Source organism: Trachinotus anak, unplaced genomic scaffold (assembly GCF_046630095.1).
Source record: "Trachinotus anak isolate AG129_WGS33_773 ecotype Australia unplaced genomic scaffold, CSIRO_AGI_Tana_v1 ptg000021l, whole genome shotgun sequence".
NCBI lineage: Eukaryota > Metazoa > Chordata > Actinopteri > Carangiformes > Carangidae > Trachinotus > Trachinotus anak.
In genome coordinates, this window is record NW_027273872.1 from 11,375,539 (window position 1) to 11,384,890 (window position 9,352).

General features: G+C 40.7%; 1 long non-coding RNA gene across 2 annotated transcripts; it reads right to left on the minus strand.

Annotated features, from left to right (window-relative positions):
• Positions 1-1,412: 1,412 nt before the first annotated feature.
• Positions 1,413-9,111, minus strand: LOC139606260 (uncharacterized). Of its 2 annotated transcripts, XR_011684584.1 has the most exons (4): positions 3,132-9,111; positions 2,520-2,586; positions 1,869-1,927; positions 1,413-1,755 (listed from the first exon to the last, which is right to left on the minus strand). It is a non-coding gene; the product is annotated as an uncharacterized lncRNA (long non-coding RNA). The 2 variants fall into 2 exon arrangements; XR_011684583.1 differs by having other exon boundaries at positions 2,520-9,111.
• Between the last annotated feature and the right edge of the window lie 241 nt (positions 9,112-9,352).

A 9,352-nucleotide genomic window follows, 5' to 3' on the forward strand; every position in this document is an offset into this window, starting at 1 on the left:
GCTGCTATGTAGCTTTTCCACATTATAATATGTAAACATGACTAGACCTGTTATTTATATATTTTGTTGAGCTGTGTTCTCACACATTATCCCAAATGTTTCCATCAGCTCTCAAACCAGAGAAACCGGTGATGTTGATCATGGTGACGGTTTGTTTCATTGGTCGTCATCATATCCTCTATGTGCAAGTGTCAGTGTTGTGGTTGTTCGACAGAAGCTCAAAACTTTTTTAAACAGTTTTAGGTCACATTTTTAAGATACATAACAAAAACAAATCGAAACAACCAAGGTAGACCCTTGGTTGTTTTCAACTACATATTTTACTCAGATGAAGGATTTTAGTCATCAGACGTCTAGATCTTAAGTTATCAGAGAAGAAAGCCAATCAAATTGTAGACAGCTCAGCTCCCAGCTGCTCTGAGACATCCTGTGTCCGCTGAAGAGCATTGGCAAATAACTGATTTTTAAAGTTAGACTGCGTTATTTGTTGTTTCTACCAGTTATAATCCCCTGGTCTGTTTGTTGTGGAGAGGAGGAGACCTATGTAGATAATTTGGCTGCTGGTGAAAACCTCCTGAATGTCTGGTTCATAGGTTATCAAAGAAACTATAGAAACAAATGTTGCCAGCAGTCTCAGCTCCCAACCGTATCCTGACATCTCGTGTCCACCATACGCCATCGCTAAATCACTGGCTTTAAATGTGAAATTGATTTATTTGTTTTTCCTACTGGTTATAATCAGCTGGTCTGTTTGTTGTAGGGAGGAGGAGACCTCTGTGGTTAATTCAGCTTCAGGTAAAAACCTCCTGAACCACTGACACTGAAGGAAGCCTAACCAGGAGAAGATTACAGCAATAGTGGTGAAGACAACAACTCCCATGATCCCATGCTATTTCATGATGTCTTTTGTTATTATTTTTATGAACAGAACCCGAGAAGCAGAAGTTATATACTGAGCATTTAATATATTACTTAATTATCAAGTATGCAATGGCGTAGTATGTTACATATGTATGTGCATGTTTATGTGTGTGTGTGTGTGTATGTTTGTGGGTGTGTGTATACCATTGGTTTGAGTTGGCATGGAGATATAAAATCGCAGAAATTTGAACACTTGCAGTTTCCAAATGAGGACTGTCTAAGTTAGACTCTGTCTTTCTGATTTGTACCAATTAGAACCAGTTACCAGTTTTAACGTTGGAGTATTGTTGTATGTGGAAGCTGCACAGTATTTTTTGTCTGTGGCTCAGTGTTAATTAGTCTACAAAAATTGAAATCATTGTTATTTAAATTCCAATTATAAAACTCAGAACAGCATATTTTTTAGACCATGCCTGGGAAAATTGCAAAATACAGATACAGAGGTGGAAAACTAGCTCCCTCACCAAAAGAAAACTGGATGGCCTGATATAAGCAGAAGGTCCCTCTCTCTCTGAGATGTAGTAGATCAAAGTATTGTCGTTTACAAACTGTCTTCTCATACAAAAATGTCCATGGTCTCAAAAAATATCCTCAATTTCCCAAAATGTTCTCACTTTGTAAAAATGTTCCCACTCCCCAGGTCACACCTCACACTGGTCCTCACAAAGACAGAAGTAGACACACACACACACACACACACACACACACACATACACACACGTACACACACACACACAGTGGGTGTGGTGTCCCCGGCAGGTTTCTTTTTTTATGTTTCCAGTGAGATGAGTCGGAGGCTTCAGCAGAATTCCTCACAGAGAATTCATCCAATAACTGTTGCGGGGGAAAGACGAGAAATTAGTTTTCTGCTCTCTGCTGATATCAAACAATATGAACTGCACTGTTCGCAATGTGTGTGTGTGTGTTTGTGTGTGTGTCATCCTCACCCTGTGCTCCCCGTCTCATCTTTCAAGCTCCTCGGAAAAGATTTCAAAGCTCTGTGAATCTGTAAAGTTCCAGTGTAACTCTGAACCTCAGCAGCCAGTAAACACAGTGATGAATAGTCACAGTTTCAAGTGTGTGATGATGTTTACACAAAAAGTACAAATTCAGATATACTGTAGAGGTTTAGACCAGTTTTGACAATGTGTCTAAATAGAGGTCAAACCCTACAAAGGTTTTAATGCTCTTAATCCCATGAAAACCTGGTAATTCAAACTCAAGACAACTGACAGTAATGCAAATAACAGTGAAAGAAAAAATACTCAATTTAAATTAACTCCACCACACAAGGTACCACATAGGTTTTTTTTTTGTTTTTTTTTTAAAGTTTATCTCAAAAATAAAGTAAATGAGAACCACAGTAATTTCCCCCTCAGTCCCGTTCCCAAATGTCCAACTCAATTTAAATAAATAAATAAACAACCAAAATCCAGTTCAGTTCGGTGAAATAAAATCCTCAATGGGGTTTCCTGGCATCCAATAACAAGAACAAATCAGTAAGTCCAGTCAATTTAGGGCTCATATGAATAGTAATTAACCCCCCTCCCACACACAGACACACACAGACACACACACACAAGTTTCTACCAAGTTACCGTGGTGAGGGTTAATCCTCCGACATCAGATCTCCGCCAGCATCTTTTAATTGTTGAATCCTGACTTCTTCCAAAGGGAAAAGGGAATAAGAATCTGCCTCCACTTAACTGGTAACACACACAATTTATCGGGGTTGGATGTTAGCTGAAACAATTTATAAAGCCAAAGGTAGGCGTGCTGATAGAGGTTTAACTTCTCTCTGCTCCCCACCTGTTGGTGTCTGACACCATAGTGGTTTTGTGTCAGGTATAAGAAAAAAGGTCACAAGGCTGGAAGGACAAAATGTGCCATTTTCCTGGTTGACTGGACTGATATGATATATGATATGATATATGGGTAATCACAATACAAAAATTTACATAATGTGTATATTAGATTCCTAAACAAATGCAATGCCATAACTTAAATATCATCATAACAAAAAATAAATTAATTTAACTCATAAGTTGGGTGATCGCCACAATACTTAAACAACACAGGATGTGATGGAGGTGAAAATAAAACATCTGAATGATTGTCCCAATACTGTTAAACACTGCAACACTCCAGATCTGCTGTACAAATACCATCAAAGTCTCTATATTGATGAGCAGCCTACATGTGCCAGTTACCTCATCCTCCATGTATTTGTCAGCATGTCTGAATAACTGAGACACGATGAGCTCGTTGTCCTGTGCGGTCGGGACAGGAAGTTTTACCTCCTGGCTCTCATCGCCTCCGTACAGCAGCAGCATATTAAAGTGTCAGCTTTCGCCTGTTATGCAAAATCAGAAAAGAAAGAAAGAAAAAAAAAACCCTCTCTAATAACGTCTGCTGGTGGAGGAGAGCAGAGGCAATAACGGAACACATTCAGACAGATTGCCAACACGAGGAGCAAAGTGACTGGAGTCTGAGGGGAGTAATATTACAGCCATTTGGCTAATAGCTACGGTGCTCGTTACAGAGGCTCCTCGCAGATGAAAACAAACAGGGAGAGCGGAGAGGTGGCGAGGGAGGGAGGGAAACGCAGCGTTTTAGCCAGGTGAGGCTGATGTCAGTCTGCAGGTGAGACGAGAAAATTGCACACTGATCAGTTTCTCCACCAGGAAGTCTGACAGGAAATGACTCACCTGCGGGCTCGCCGACAGACTGAAAGACGAGAGTATTTGTGATGGTTTGGTCTCATTCACACCTGTGGTTCAGTTCATTTGGGGGGAAGAAAAGGTGAAAAATTGTTGCCTTTTGTTTCTGGTGTTTTTCATGATGTTTTGTGACTTCAGTGACTCATTACAAACAGAGGTGTAAATATGAATTTACATAGATTGACAGGTAACTCATTCATTGGCCAGTTTAGTGATGTCATCCTGTGTTGTCCAGGTTACATCGACCCATGTGGGCAAATCAGATTCTGGTGAAAGACTAGATCTTGAGGGCCTGACAGGATCTGAGTGGCCTCATAGGACAATAAGGTGTTAGAAGTTTGGTTATATACTTTGCTAACATGTTTAATTGATCTTATTTGGTTTCACAAAGAGCTCATGAAGAAATGACTGATTGAAGATCAGACGCCAGCTGGAGGAAGGAGAGAGGCGTTTTGGTGTGTGGTTGCTAAAGTCTTGAGAGTTCCCATGACCAATAGACAGGTTTAAAAGTTTTGTCAACAGTGGTCACTGCCACTAGGTGTCGCACTGGTCCACCAGCATCTCAGACCAAAACAAATGCTTCAGCCCTGTTCAGCTCAATGTAAGCAATCGCTAAAGACACAAGAACAACTGAATAAAGATACCCTTACCCTGTACCCCCATTAGCCTGCTGTGATACGCTCCACAGCAATGCTAACAGTTAGCCAGCTAGCGACATTAAGACTGTGCTATTTTTTCAGTCCTTCGTATTTTGACAGGAAATGACTCACCTGCAGGCTTTGCTGACAGACAGAAAGACACCTGGGTGTTTGTGATGGTTTGGTCTCGTTCACACCTGTGACATTAAGATTTTTATTTATTTATTTTTTTTTACTTTCTGTTTTTTTAATTCCTTTGTGTTTTGCGTCATAAAGGTTTCATCAAGTGCGACACAGATTCAGAATAAGCACAACCTCAGCTAAGTACATATGTCACTCAATAAAGACTTTTGTACACTGTGATAGGGGATAGTAGCCCATAAAAAAAAACAGACCTTGAATTTTTCCTTATTACACAGATAAAAGCGCTGCAAACCATGATAACGAAAGAAAACTGCTGCTCTAAATATCTCACTGGTCACATCTTTGCTGTCTTTTTTCAGTCACTACGATAAACTAAGAGCAACTTCTCCTCACTTTGAGCTCAGAATAAAACACTGACAGTGACACCTCTGTTTAGGTGACATGACTCTTGGTGTCACTAGAAAAGATGGTGGATAAGAATCAATCGATAAACATACAGAGAGGAAGCAGCAATACGCCGAGCAACTAGTAAGACTATCCAAATCTTTTCTAATTTTTAAAATCAGTGACTCACAGCCAGGAGCTTGTTGTTGTAAAGTGCTGATTCTCTAGTTTAAGGTGAATAAAAACAGGTCTGTAGCCCACATCATTGCAGAGTTATGACGCTCTAAAGACAATGTGATAAGAGTGATCAGAGGGCTAAAGAGGTGCTGTGTGCTGTCGATTTTTACGCTCTTGTCAATATTAAGTCTGGAGTTTTTATTTTCCACATAGTCAACAAATCCCATGCACACACCCAAACCTACAGCGTGTTAGTCCGTCTCTCAACAATGACTCTGACTTCCCTACTCTGTCTGTGGCTCTCAACTCAAAGCTCATTGGTTCCTGGTAAATCTAAGTTTATTTTTTAAAAAGAAGGCTCAGAACTGTCCTGTTTCATGTAGTTTTCATCAAATAACTAGAGCTATTTTCAGTGGCGGATTAATCCACATTCGGTGCTCTAGTGAGTATTTGGGGCAGCAGGACGGTGTGTGAGAAACGACAGTGACGTGTTTTCAATAGTTTTTGTTCAGTGACTCAGGAATCAGCTACACAGATGATACTTGTTAGTAGAACATATTCATTGTTAATTTGGGTCAGCCCATGAGATTTGTTGACAATGAGAAAAAGGAGCAAATGAATAATGAGCAAAAGTAAAGACAACAGTGATAACATCTGAGGGAATTAAATGAAATCAGGCCCAGTTGGATTCAGGCCGCAAATCTGAGAAGCAGAACGATTTCAAACAAACAGACAAACAAACAAACTTCCAGCCACAGTAAAGGAAACTATCGGAACATTTTTCATCACAGCAGAGAGGAAACTTCCAGCAGCCAGCGAGAGTCAGCTCATTGGAAACTGACTAATTATGAGGAGAATGAATTAGGGCGTAACTCACTCTCCAGTCTGATATTTAGAGGGAGTCATATTGAAAGTGGTGACGTTTTTGATTGGTAAGCGTAATATTTACTGAGTAATATTTACTGAGCAGTGCCTCAGCAGCCAGCTCTGCTTATTAGAGCAGATTTCCAGGCGCGGCGGGTGACGGTGGTTTGGCAGCCGAGACACTCAGATGTGGATATGGAGGTAAATTCTGCCACCACCCTCTGCTGTCATGGGGAATGCGAATATTTCACCACAGGAGAAAATGGCACAGATTGCAGATTCTCCAGAGCATACAAACGCAATGTGTGTGTGTGTTTGTGTGTGTGTATTCTCATCACACCTCATTGCTGAAGAAATGCAGCCTCTCAAACAGAAATCAATGCCCTGCACATGTATTTTCTTGTTTGTGGTTTTGTTTTCTTCTTCTTCTTTAGTTCCCGCTCAGCGTGTTTTCTTTGATTCCTGTGTATTCTCTTTACCGAAGCTGCACCGCAACAACTTCCTGCTCCAAGCTGCGGCAGCTGGCTTCACCTCCTACAGAAACAAGAAAGAAAAACGCTGAAATGAAACAGGCAGAGATGCAACTGCCGAGGTCTGAATCGTAAATCTCTTCCCTCCGAAATCAGGAGAGCTCTCAGTGTTTCTGTTTCCACGTGAGGCTGCAGAGGTGTTGGACTTTTACCTTTGACTCAGATACTCCGAAGGTTTTTACCACATGCCAGCTACAGGAAACTCAAAATCATGAGTAGATATCTCATCAATTTAATCAACTTTTGCGTAGAAGTGTTTGTATATTTCAGTTCGCCACAAAAAAAAAGAACAAAACTTCTCTCTCTGATGATGCAGAGGGGTCTAGGTACATGAAGCCATTTTCATACCTTTAGCGTTAAACCACTGCCAGCTCATTGGTAGCATATTCAAAGCAGAAAAATAAAGTCAAAATTATGTAACAAAATAATATTTGTTCAAAGATATAACAATATACAAGCTTTTTCATTACCAGCGTGTGACCGAAGTGTGGACGTATTTGCTACGGTATAACTTAAGGTGTGGCTGAAAACTTCAAATACATAGATATATTGACTTTTGCCTTGAGATAATTTTGTTACATGTACAGATCCCAAGGTCAGGCATGAACTTTCAGATTCTAAGAGCTGTTGGGAGTTGAACAGGGAGACTCACTGCTCAGGGCATTTATGTGCGCCCTAACCATTCGGCTAGTGTGAAGTATAAATAGGCTGAACTCATTCACTGACAGGCTTAGGACAGACTGTAATGGTTTGATGATAAATGCTCATTAGTAGAAACAGGCAACCTCAGGCCATGTTAGCATATACAATCCGCAGCAGAGAGGCCAGCCTAGTAACATGAGGTTCTCGCGGTTGTCTGTGTGTGTGTGTGTGTGTGTGTGTGTGTGTGTGTGTGTGTGTGTATGTACTTTAATGTCATGTCAAACAGGTTGCAAAATATTTCAGTGAGATGAGATGAGAAAAGAATCGTTGGTTACTAGGTTACAGACATAAAAATTGATAACCGAGGTTGGATTGAGTATTTAGCATTTCCTCAGATTGACAGGATTCCTAAAATTAGGAGTTGCTTCTGTAATTCCAAATTGGTTGAAGAAGAAAATCTACATATGCAACATACATTTTCTTGGAAGGGACATTTGCCATTACACGTCTGGGGCAAATCCCAACCAAATGTCGCTCCCTCCCATTTCCCCTCCCCTGCTGGTCAGAGTCTCCTTATCATACTCCTTTGTCTACCCTCCCCGTCTCCGCTCCCCTGCTGATCAGAGCCTTGATCTTTCTACCTGAGTGTCAAGCCTTTGTCCTTTTGTTTCTTTGTCTCTGACCTTGTCTGGGAGCCATCCCTGCCCCCCTACTGAGTTCATGACTAAGCAATACACATCCACTATACGATCCATTCATGAACCGTCTGTGACCACACCTGGGGACAGGGTATATCTGTTCTCTGGCCCTACATTCTAGAGCAGTTCCTGATACCAGACCCACTCTGTGTCGGTAGGCTCACCATGACCTGGAACTCCAATAAACTTACACCACCACAGCAAACTTGGAACTAGACTCTGAGTTTTCTTTTCCTCAACATGGTAAAAGTCCTCTCTTGTACTCTTCCTATCTATATAAGACTTAAGATAGGAAGTCTCTGTAATACATTCCTTTGTCAGCAACAAGTTGTCTCCTGCTACAGTTTATTGCAGCAACATCTCCAAGTCTCTGCAGGTAGGTTTTGATGGTGCTCTGTCTTTGGCTGTCTGAGAGGTTGGAAATTAAACTAATTATGATTTGAAAACATTAAGCAGGTATGTGAAGTGGGCATAATCTATAGTCAGTGGCCTAAACCATGCATAAAACTGCTGGTATAAAGTGCTTTATCCTTGGGAGAAAAGCTCTGTGACTGAGATGAAAAGAATTCTGAGAAAGTTTCAAATGTTTCAGTTTTTCTATACAGTGAATCAGAGCTCAGAAGAAAAAAAAGTGATTCTTTCTTTAGTGTCAAGGACTTCAGAGAAAGAGATTGAAGAGACTAAAATTATGAAAGATCATCGTCTCCTCTGGAAGAAAAGAAAGTCTGGCCTTGCTGGAGATGAACACTGTCTCTCTGCATAATTCAAACAACAAAAACAGATTCCTGCAAAAAGTCTGCAGCAGCCGCTGAATTCAGATGAAATGGAAGCACAAAGGATGAATTTGTGATGACGAAATGGATTTGACCTGTTTGGCAGACTAAGGGTCCACATTTAATCTGCTGGGTTTCATCACTGTAATAGGGAAAAATGATGAAGCTCGGAAACCCTCCAGGAATAGATTTGGAGGAAAAAAATCTGACAATAAACACCAGCAATCAGCATCAGGACCGAAGTTTAAGTTATATGTTCCACATAAAAATCAGCATTATTCTTGAATTGCAGGACAGAAATAGCTTAATAGAGCGTTGCAGGAATAAGTCCTAAAAACTAAGTTAGCATTTTAGTAATTCTGGTTCCCCTGTCCTAAAGTCTAGTTTTTGAATGTGCTTTTGGTTTGATGATGAAAATAAGGTCTGTGGTTAACACAAGCTCAAGACATTTTCACATTTCATTCTACAACATAAAATATGTCAGTAAATACCCCGATGATTTTCTTCAAGCTTTTACATCTCTTTTTTTTTTTTTTTTTTTTTTTAAGATTTTTTTTTGGGCATTTTTTGCTTTTATTGACAGGACAGTAGAGAGTGACAGGAGAGAGGGGGAATGACACGCAGGAGAGGCAGAGAGAGAGGGGGGAATGACACGCAGGAAATAGTCGGGCTGGTCTGGAGTCAGGCCGGCCGGGAGTCGAACCGGCGCTCGCCTGCTAAGAGCATCCGCTCATGTGGTACGCGCCCTAACCACTCCGTCATCGGGCCGCTCCAAGCTTTTACATCTCTTAAAAAATGCAGCTGCATTATATGTCATTACACCGAACATAAATACCGGTGAAGCTTGTTTATAGCCTAACA